The 11954-nt window shown below is 36.6% G+C and overlaps 1 long non-coding RNA gene across 1 annotated transcript; it reads right to left on the bottom strand.

Moving 5' to 3' along the window:
- Positions 1-1786: 1786 nt before the first annotated feature.
- Positions 1787-3186, bottom strand: LOC106525962 (uncharacterized). Its single transcript, XR_001311196.1, has 2 exons — positions 2923-3186; positions 1787-2550 (listed from the first exon to the last, which is right to left on the bottom strand). It is a non-coding gene; the product is annotated as an uncharacterized LOC106525962 (long non-coding RNA).
- Between the last annotated feature and the right edge of the window lie 8768 nt (positions 3187-11954).

Here is an 11954-nt window from a genome sequence, read left to right as displayed (position 1 = left end):
CACAAACCTTTCACACACAAATGGACTTTGGCCATAACAGGAGATCTGCATGGAGGAATGGGCCAACATACCAGCAACAGTGTGTGCCAACCTTGTGAAGACTTACAGAAAACGTTTGACCTCTGTCATTGCCAACAAAGGATATACAACAAAGTATTGAGATGAACTTTTGTTATTGACCAAATACTTATTTTCCACCATTATTTGCAAAAAACATTCTTTAAAAGTCAGACAAAACGATTTTCTCAAATTTTTTTCACATTTTGTCTCTCATAGTTGAGGTCTACCTATGATGTCAATTACAGGCCTCTCTCATCTTTTTAAGTGGGAGAACTTGCACAATTGGTGACTGACTAAATACTTATTTTCCCCACTGTACTTGTACACAGATAGCACATTAACCTGAAGATAAGAGAAGAAAGTGCACATCATGATGTTTGTGTTGTGTTTATACTGTATTTCTCTTTACATTTTCACATCAAGTTTTTAAAATTCACTTATTTTAAATTCATTAAAACACTTCCAGCAGAATTTCAGTCATTTTTAACGAGGTTTGATGTATTTGAATTCTCCTGCTGCCCTGGGGTCAAAATGACCTGAGACCCTGAGGCCTGTAGTTTTAAACCCTATGGGTGCTTTTGACCCCAGGACAGCAGGAGAATTAAAATGGTTTGACTCAAAAATGTCCCAACATTTTATTATTTCATCAAGTATTCCACAAACCACAGTTAATAAGCCATAAACAGGTTTTTACCACCCAACTAGAGATTGTTTTTGATTTATTTCACCTTAAAGAGTTCAGATTTATTTCATCAGAAACTACAAAGAATAAATGAATTAGTTGTAAATAAGCAGTATTTTATTTTAAACTTCCTTGTAAAACACAAAGAGCCATTAAGTGAATATTTCAGTGCTAATGATGTCCTGATACTGTTTGATAAATGAACTGAAAGGTTTTTACATCACTTCCTGTCCGCAGCTCACACATTTCCTGGATTTCATTCTTTAATTAAAATTTTAATCTTTGACGTATATATTTTATTTATATAGTATATTTGGACTGAAGGGTTGTTTTTGTGATGATTGTGACTTTTAAAGAAAAGCCCACAGTAAAACATGAGCACTTTATTCAATAAATGGAGTTCTGCCATCTCTTGAACCGCACCAAAGATTTTATTAAAACTCCCAAAAAGTGATGAGTGCATGTTTGTCCACAGCTGAATGATATTTACTAACATAAACATGACTCAAACAATAGTTTGAAACAAAACAAAGTTTTAAGAGTTGAGTTTGGTGTGGTAGTAGCTGAGAGTGGTCCTCATCATAGAGCTAATCATGAAGTCAAACTTAACGTCTTTATAAAGTTGGATCAAAATGTCTACATCATCATCATGTCTGAACATTAGATGGTTTTATTTTAACCCATAAACTAGTGACAGATCCTATGCTTTGCTTTAAAAAATGCTGCGTCGTTATATTTGATGAGTATTTGTACATTTTACCTGGCATTAACACCAGGTTACCAGACTCCACCAGCAGGAGGCAGTGTCACATCAGGTCTTCTTCATGCTTCTTTTCTGAAAAACTCAAAGCATGCCTACACTTCTTTAAACATTTCTCATTTCCTGCTGGGTTTGCACCTCCTGTCCACACAAAACAAGTTTTAGATTAAAAAATAAAGACCAGGGAAAGATAAAAAAATAACAAATAAACAACACAATAACAACAGGAAATAAACAAAACAGCAAACAAGAAGCCCAGAAAAAGTTCTTGAGGTGTCCACTCATTACTTCCTGTCAGTTGCATTAAAGTCTGTGCAGTAGTCCATGAGATATTTTACTAACAGACAAACAAACAGGCAGTACAGTGTGTTGCAAAGGATTTCACCCCACTTTGGTAATATTTTCATGTTGTCCTTTCTTCTCAAATTTTATTGAACTGATAAATCGATTATAAGCTAATTAGGTTGAATTGAGTAAAATATTTAAAACAGTTAAAACTCACTTTGTATTTACCTGGTACTTACGTTGTGCATACCTGGTACTTACAAAGTATATACCTGGTACTTACTAAGTATTTACCTGGTACTTACTTAGTATATACCTGGTACTTACCTTGTACATATCTGATACTTACCAAGTACATACCTGGTACTTACATTGTATATACCTGGTACATACTAAGTACTTACCTGGTACTTTGTACATACCTGGTACTTACCAAGTACATACCAGGTACTTACTTTGTATATAACTGGTACTTACCAAGTACATACCTGATAATTACTTTGCATATACCTGGTACTTACTAAGTACTTACCTGGTACTTACTTTGTATATACCTAGTACTTATCTGTGTAAACCTGGTACTTACTAAGTACTTACTTTGTATATACCTGGTACTTACCTGGTACTTTGTATATACCTGGGACTTACTAAGTCCTTACCTGGTACTTACTTTGTATATACCCAGTACTTACTTTGTATATACTGTACCTGGTACTTACAAAGTACTTACCTTTTACTTACTTTGTATATACCTAGTACTTACCTGTATATACCCGGTACTTACTTTGTATATCTGGTACTTACCTGGTACTTTGTATATACCTGGGACTTACTAAGTCCTTATCTGGTACTTACTTTGTATATACCCGGTACTTACTTAGTATATACCTAGTACTTACTAAGTACTTACCTCGTACTTACTTTGTATATACCTAGTACTTACCTGTAAATACCTGGTACTTACTAAGTACTTATTTTGTATATACCTGGTACTTACCTGGTACTTTGTACATACCTGGGACTTACTAAGTACTTACCTGTACTTACTTTGTATATACCCGGTACTTACTTTGTTTATACCTGGTACTTACAAAGTACTTACCTTTTACTTACTTTGTATATACCTAGTACTTACCTGTATATACCTGGTACTTACTAAGTACTTACTTTGTGTACACCTGGTACTTACCTGGTACTTTGTATGTACCTGGGGCTTATTAAGTACTTACCTGGTACTTACTTTTTATATACCTGGTACTTACTAAGTACTTACATTTTACTTACTTTGCATACACCTAGTACTTACCTGTATGTACCAGGTACTTACTAAGTACTTACTTTGTATATACCTGGTACTTACCTGGTATTTACTTTGTATATACCCGGTACTTACTTTGTATATACCTGGTACTTACAAAATACTTACNTACTTACCTGGTACTTACTTTGTATATACCCGGTACTTACTTTGTATATACCTGGTACTTACAAAATACTTACTTTGTATATACCTGGTACTTACTTGGTACTTATTAATTACAAGGTTAAATTGAGTAAAAATTCAAAACAATGAACATTAATTCTAAAGAAACCATCAAACATGTCAGATTGCAGACATTGAACTAATTTAATCTAAATTATGTCCCAATTCAAACTGTTTCAGTCAATAAAGGAACAGGACAACAGTTTTTGTGCTCTTGGAATGAATTAGTTTGGCTTTACAGAGTATAGGTGGTCCTAAACCGCTGTTTCACTGCAATGTTGTGATTCCATCAAACAAAGCACAACACACGCTGCACAAAACACATTATTTTAAACTGTGCACATGTGCAATTTTAAAATCATTTACCCATGAGCCATGGGGGGACCCCTAAACCCAGTCCTGCTGCTGGTCCTGGGGGTACTAAGAACACATCAATTAAATAATTATAGGACAAAATAAATGCTTGAATCAAAAAGGTTGTTTTCATTTCTGCTGCTCACATTTACCAACCTTTTCCTGTTGCATCATGGGAAAAATGCCATGTTTAGCATTAAGATGAGGTGACTGACCAGTAAAAACTGATGTGAAGCTGTTTTTATTTTTTTATTTATTTTTTCTCTTTGTTCGGCTGTGAGTTGCGGTTCTGATCAGACAACTAAAGTGCCATTAGAAGACATTCCAGATCTATCAGGGTCTTAAATTGTGGACCAGAACTCGTTCAATCAGTTTTGGGTTTGGATAATCACTTCAGAAGCTTCACTTGCCTCTTTTTTCCAACTAAGGACAGCACCGTTTGTGACGAGTCATTAGTTTATTAAAAGCAACAATCTGGAAGTGACCAGTAGGACTTGGAGTCTGATGACAGTGAAAATGAAAACGTGCTGTTTTGATGGAAGTAATCTGTATTTATTTCTGCTGTTCTAAAGAATAATTCTGTGTGTATGTGACGGGGCGGGGAACCTTTTGTACAGAATCTTATTACCTCTGTGTTTTAATGATTGATGAGAGTACTATAAAAGTGAGCCATATTTGATGTGAAATACCTTCTCATCAGGAGGAAAGGGCCACAGCTTCTCAGTATGTTTTTGAATTATTTAGTTGTAGTAGCAAGCATATTCTTTGTGAGTCTAGAGTTTTAATGTGAGCATCACAAAGGCCGCAGTGTGAAACATCAATCTGCTGGTTAACACTTTGTTCCAAGTCTCGATGACTTCTCAGAGACCACGATCACGTCAGAACGAGCTGCTCTTCAAGCCGGCGGCACAGAAAAGCCAAAAGTGGTCAACTCTTAAAGCCATGGTGTCACATGTTGGGCAAATGTTAGTATGAATGAAAACAAAAAGAAAAAAACAGGCAGAAAACTAGAAAAGATCAGTTTTCAACAAAACAAAGTTCACCTCTGTGCAACACATAAATATGGAAATGATTCAGAACATCTCCACCACAGGAACTGAATTATTCTTTAAAAAGTTCTTCTTAACAAGAAAACTTTTTTTATTTCAAAAACAGCCCCATGAAGCAGAAACTCATAAACATAGTAGCCATGTTTCCATTCAGTTTTAATTCAAATTTTGAGCGAATTTTTAAAATGTCATAAAAAGGAAATTAAAAAAGAAATAGCAATGAGATGTGTTCCCATCTGGCTTGGAGCGAATCACCCAGGCTACACAAAGTGTAATTACGTCAGATGTTGACGTTACGCATGGCTGTAGTAAACAGGAAGTAAAGTCACAAACTCACAGGGATACACATCTCAGGACAATGGAGAGAAGTTATCAGGAAAGTATTGCTACTAGTGGGAAAGTTGGACTTATTCTGTCATATCAGTTAGTTTTGGCGATGCAATTCTGCAATTCTCTTCACGTTACGGGAATATCTGGGAAGATGATGACAGCAGGGGAAGCTGCAGCCACAGCTTGTATAATTATTGGACAGTGAGGTGTAAAAAATACCACGTCTTCTGGTTGAAGTGGAACTGCTGTTTGCTCAATGAAGAAAGGACTCTGAAAAGGCTGGTTGAACAGCAAAAAAGCTTTATTTGCAGTTCCAGGAGATTACAGCCGAAAACCAAATTGTGGCCTCCAAGCCAAATGATTCACCAAGTAAGAAAGATGGAGTACGAAGGCCAAGAGCGGGGGCGTACAAGGCTCTTTATAGGTTTTCCACAGATGTACATAAATATTGTCATGGTATACCTTAAGCGTTCTTCTTTCCTGATATGGTAATACAGTATGTGCCGAGCTCTAAAGCTGGAAACTCAGAGGCCTCACATCTGTGCATTCCTGAGACAAGGCCCCCGCTCTTTGGACACTACAACAGCTGGAACAGCTGATCAAGGTAAATGTTTGCTACATCAGAACTTATTTGGCAAATTTGTTTCCATCTCCCCTTTTGTGCATTAAGTCTTTTTTTTGGAAAATCTAAAAACCACTTCAAGTGAGCGTAAAAACTTTTTTGCGAAATTGAGGAACTTTTTGGGAATTTTGCCGTTTCCATCCACCTTTTCCAATGCAAGACTAAAAAATGTGCATAAAAAAACATTGAAGGAAACATGGCTAGTGAAGTTACAGAAAAACTGAGCTGGAAGACCGATGAGTACAGCCGAACTGATCCATCTGTTGGATCAATAGTTAGAGATGAACACATTCAGCAACATGTTGACTCCAAACTCATCGTGTTGATGCTTGATCACGTTCCCTCTGCGTCCAGTTTGAACCAGTCACTGACCAGAGGTGAGCGAGGAGGAGGAACCTGTTGTCATATGTGCTCCAATGAACTGTACGACCCTCAACTTCTATTAACCCTAAACATTCAACCCCTGACGTCACCACCTAAACCTAACCAGTAACCCTGACCCCTGAACTTAAACTCAGACCCCCAACCCATCGACCCTATGTGATGTGTCAGTGACGGACGCAGAAGGAACCAGACCTAGAAGATCCAGCTGTAAGACCAGTAGTCAGAGTTGTACCAATACTGCTCTGGATTCAGTATTCAGAGTTGAACAGAAGCAAAACAAGGATTAATAATCTGTGCAGAACCATGACCCACAGGAACACCACCCACAGCGGTTCAGTTTATACACTGAAAGTTCCGCGAGAACCTGAACCTATCAGCTCACGGACTGCAGCAGCAGCTCAGTGAGAGACTGGGTTCTAAAAGACAACTTTCCAGGTCTGTCAGCTCGGGCTCTTCAGATGAAAACAAATCAAACCTTTAGAATCCAAAACTGCAATAAAAATATATATATATTTTGTTTTTAGTTCAAGGCTGATTTATGTTAAAGAGAAGCACAAACCTGGAGGTCATTAATGATCAAACAGGTGTGAAATAATAAATCACATTCCCTTTGACCCAAACTGTACTATGAGTGGTGGTGAAGTGGAGTGTGGAATGATTTAATCTCTATATTTATGTTGTTGCACATGTTCCTGTTGTTGTAAACGGTCCCTCCAATCAGTGTCTGGCTCTGTTCAACTCTTTTTCCTCAGGAAGTTACGGAAACATAGTCTATAATATCAGGATCTCCTCGATCCACTTTTGAAACTGTGTGTGCGCATGTGTGTGTGTGTGTGTGTGTGTGTGTGTGTGTGTGTGTGNGTGTGTGTGTGTGTGTGTGTGTGTGTGTGTGTGTGTGTGTGAGGTCTCCATGAAGTGCTTCCTGGGTACTTTGTTTTCTATGTGGGACCTTTCCTCAGTTGGAGCCTGTAGCCTGACCCAGTCCTTGTTGTTCCTGCGACAGACTCTTGTGTTTGTACAGAATATCATGAGGGTGTTTTATGACGCATGCACTCACAATATTAGTACCTAAACATCTATATCTACTTGTTTTATTTATGCTATTATTTATTGATTTTCTAAACTATGAGATTCTGTTGAACTGATGTGTCATGACCTTTGACCTTTTATTGTACTGTATAGAGATGATTATATATCCATAATTATTAATGAGCCCATAATAAAATCAGCTACAAACTCGACTTCCTTCACTGTTCTTTGTTCAGCTGACAGATGGAACAATGATTAATTGCAACATTATAGAACAAACACATTCATGAAGCTGGTAAATAAACTTTATTGTAGTAGAACCTCAGTCCTAATCCTGCTGCTCTGAGATCAGATTATTATTATTGCATTAATCCCACAGTTTATCTGAGCTTCTAAATCACATCCTGCAGTAAAATAATCAAATGTCTTTAATTACAAATCTGTTTCTATTTCAAGAAGTTCCAGAGCAGGTTAAAGTCTTCTTTTTGTCACTGAACAGAAAAAACCTGAAATACAATAAAATCACTTTTATTTTAGTTCTGATCCATTTGAACTAAAACTCTTTGGACAGAACTTTTACAGCTTTGTGGCATTTCTGATTTTTTTATAAACAAACATTTAGTATAAAGATGTTTTTTTTATTTTGTAGATTAATAAACATATTTTTGTGATGCAGTCTTTTGGAGGTGTATTTTCTTTAACCATATTTACTACAGAAAATCACTTTTTTTAACTCCAAGGTTTTATGTAATAATGACACAATAAACCTGATCTGGTCTTTAGGTTAAAGTGGAAAAACATACAACAAATTGACTGAATCATTTTTCAATAAATCATTTCTTTATTATTAAACCTTGATTTCACCAGGAAAATTTCATTGAGATTAAAAATCTCTTTTGCAAACAAATCCTGGCCAAAACTGGTAGCAATACACAGGTTACTGAACATTCACAGCAGAAATAGAATAAGCACTGTTATTGATAGATTAACAAAAATTTCTCAGTTAAAGCATTTACAGACAGATGATTTCTTCCCATAATTCGTAAGAACAGCCTTTAGGTTCATGTATGTATCTCTGCAAGTGGAAGAAAAGAAGATGGAGCAGAAAACTGAAAAAAAATTCCAAGTTCAGTTCAGACTTTAGCTGCTAAACATAAAAATAAATTCTCACAATGAAGAGAATAATCCTCCAGTGAACTTTCTATTTATACAGACCAACAAATATGATAGAGTAAATCCTTAGTATGGCCTTATAAATAAAAATATGCCAATGAAGGAGTTTACGAGTGACCAAGGTTATCCACCCAACCTGGCTGTATAATGTGCAGTGATGTGTAAAACATTTTAAATCTGTTATAAATCTTAGAGCTCCACGATAAACTGTCCAGTGAATAAAGACATTTAAGAGAAGCATACATGTATAAAATGTCCCCATAGTGCAGTACAGATATAACCATTGCATCAACCAGTCGTTTTCTAGCCTGAACAGGTAGACAGGATCTAATCCTGAAATTAATCTCAGCTTCTTCACTAGCTGTTGAATATGGGGGGAAAAAGACAAAGAATCAGAAATTAAAAATCCTAAAAATTTGTACTGCAGCAAATTTTTAATTTTCAGACCCTCAGATGTAATGACTGGATCCTTACATTCAAATCTCCCATTAGAAAAACAGCATCACCTTTGATTTATCTGCATTTAACACAAGCTGAAGGTGATAAAAACTGGTCTGTAAAACATTAAAAGCTGACTGAAGTTGATTAAAAGCATTATTATATATGGAACCAGAACAATAGTATTTTCTGCATAAAAAATGAAATTTTGCATGAGCCACTTTTAAAGACTATATATATAATAAACAAAAGTGGCCCCAACACTGACCCCTGAGGAACACCGCTGAGTATATGGAGAGAAGAGGAAGCTAAACCCCATTCTTAAACATACTGAGTTCTACTGGTCAGATAGTTGTCAAACCAACAGAGTTTGTTCAGACAAACCAATAGTGTGAAACCTCTGTAATAAAACATCATAATTAACAGTATAAAAATGCTTTTTAGAAATTGATAAAGAGGGCTGCACAGTGCTGTTTATTATCCAAAACATCAATAAAATCTGATTAATTAATATAAAATGTTTGTGTGGTTCCTTTAATTGTGTGTGCAAATATTGTTTTTACACTCCCATTTTAATCAACTTTTTATTTTATATTTTCTTTAATTTTCTTTTCCAGGTTCCACGAAACAAGATAAGATTTGTTGTGTTTTGTTCTGAGTGGACCTGTTTCTCAGCTGTAATGACACCAACCTCCTTCTAATTATTTTAGTTTCTTCACATGAACTCTGGTTTATTAGAATGTCTTCATTGAATGATCTCCTAAACATACATATACATTATTTAAGAACAAAAATATCTAGATCTGTTGAAGTACTGTACAAAGTCAGGGAGTTTTTCAATGACAAAGCTCTGCTTGTGTTGTACACTTCTATAATTGTTCCACATTTAATTTACTGTATTGAAATCTGGGGTAAAGCTTGCAAAACAATTACAAATTGGATTTTTTGTTTTACAGAAAAGAGCCATAAGAATTATCGCTAGAAAAGATTACAACCATCCATCAAATACATTATTTTGCAAACTGAAAATTTTGAAATTCTGTGATTTGGTTGACTATAATATTTTACTGTTTATGTACAAGGCTCACCGAAACGCATTACCTTCCAACATTCAGGTAAACTTTGTTGAGAGAGACAGTTGTTATCATCTTAAGCGGATGGAAATGTTTATGAAGCCATATTTTCGTTCTTGTTTGAGAGAAAGATATATTTTAATCCAGGGTATAGGATTTTGAAATGGTCTGGAAGATGATCTTAAAAATGCCAGATCTATGTGTATATTTAAGAGACAGATAAAAGCTAGTTTTCTGAAGGTATATGGAAAGGGAAAAGTAAAATGTGAAGCAATATGAGTTGTTGTTTGAGTTGATGTTTTTATGTTGTTGTTTTTTTAATTAGTATTGTTTTGTAAATCATGTTTTGTTTGAATATATTCTGGGGATAAACGGAGCACAGATTACATGATTTATTCTTCTGCTACCTTTCATTTTATTTAGATTTTTGATTTGTGTATTTTCTTTGTTTTTTATTGTATATATTTTTTTAATGAAATGAATAAAATTTTTGAATTGAATTCAATTGAAAATGAAAAAAATTGGAATTATTTGTGAATCCTTTATTAAGCATGGAACAGTCTGAGAAGCAGGTGAGTTAATGATGACTCAGAATGTTCTTGTATCCACAGTGAGGTCAGGGTACAGACCCTGTTACCTGCTGAAAGCTCTGCTGGTTTGATGAAAGTTACAGAACACAGGAAGAGAGAGGCAGGATGCACCTCAAGACTGGACATCAAGATGTTTATGGTTATAGAAGCTGGGTCCAGACGCTGGATCCAGGGAGTCAGCATGAGGAGGGTCCAAGGAAGGAGGAACTGAGGAGCAAAAAGAGTTCAGTTTGATGTGGGGATGAGACCAGGATCTCCCTGAAGTCTAACAAAGTCTCAGAATTGGACAACGTTCCAGCAGTGGATCCTCTTCAGCAGACAGGAAACAGCTGAGCTAACAGCTGTGTCAGCAGCTGCATCAGGTGAAGGTGGACGACAGAACCCAGAACCCTCACATGGTGTTATTTCTAGGGTTTGACCAAAGTGGATTTAACTTAGTTCCTTTTCAAAATAAAACAATCCAACTTTAACACTGGCATAAAAAAGAGGACAATATGAGATGTTGTTTCAGTGGGTTTGACCAGCTGCAACATTCTTCTGCCCTGAAACGCAAATGTCACAGGAAACACCACAGAGCTGAGATCAGACAAAGTTAAAGGTTCCAGGAAGGTTTCGTAGTAACAATCTGTTTAAGTCTTGATTTATGTGTCTGACAGTTTAGCTGATTTGTTTCTAAGACGCTCTGAAACTGTTCTTAATCTTCCCTGATCTGTGCAGCCGACAACAGCCCCGGGGCAAAGCGGGGGTCTCTTCTTTGCCCTCCAATATTAGCCAGGCTCTTAGTGGAAAGCAGCAGATTAAGGCCTGAATCAATTACAGCCAGCAGCTGATTGGCTCAGTTTCCCTGTCAGCTGAAAGCCTTCTGAGGATTAGAAAAGAAACTTCATGATTGTCTTTTTTTTTTTTTTTTTGTAAGAAAAGGGCAGAGGAGGGGTTGTTCTCATTAAGGATGTTTGTTTTGAGCCTAAAGAGGCGACACAAAATGAGTCTGATTCTGAGACCCAACAGTCTGCAGCAGACGTGATGGGCGGGGACACAGGGAGCCCCGCCCTCTTTGCGTTTGTGTCTCAGTGCTGCAGCTGCATTGACGTTAGTTTTGATGACACTTGTAGAATTTTGATATGTTGATATTCTGATGTGTTGGATGTTCAGGCGGCAGCTGCATCAGAACATTTTAATAAATCTGTACAAAGTTCCACGTTGACATCTTTATGTGCATCATATGTTGTTTTGGTGTGTTCTGCTTCCTGATGGCCAGCAGCCATGAGCCCCTCCAGCTGCAGCAGATGCTCTTGATGAGCTCCTGGGCTTCAAAGAGCTTCACAAACCGTCTCATACCTGATGAACACCAAACGTTTCCTTAGAAGAGCTCACTGCTGTACTCATCAAACACATACAGAAAAATCCTGATCTGCTGCCCTAACGTCTGCCTGCTGAGGTCTGTCTCCTCTCTGCACACGACTGAGGCACAGGCAACTAGTGTGCAGAGAGGGAAAAGAGTTCAGTTTTGCTCCTGGAGAAATTTTCACCAGATGTTGGTAACAACCCAAGTGATCCATACATACAAAGAAATCAAACCATAAATGTCCAGAAATGAAGTTATTTGTAATAATGTGGAATGGCACAGGGGAAAGTATTGAAC

This window comes from Austrofundulus limnaeus, unplaced genomic scaffold (genome assembly GCF_001266775.1).
Source record: "Austrofundulus limnaeus strain Quisiro unplaced genomic scaffold, Austrofundulus_limnaeus-1.0 Scaffold250, whole genome shotgun sequence".
Classification (NCBI taxonomy): Eukaryota; Metazoa; Chordata; class Actinopteri; order Cyprinodontiformes; family Rivulidae; genus Austrofundulus; species Austrofundulus limnaeus.
This window is presented reverse-complemented; position numbering and strand designations above follow the sequence as displayed.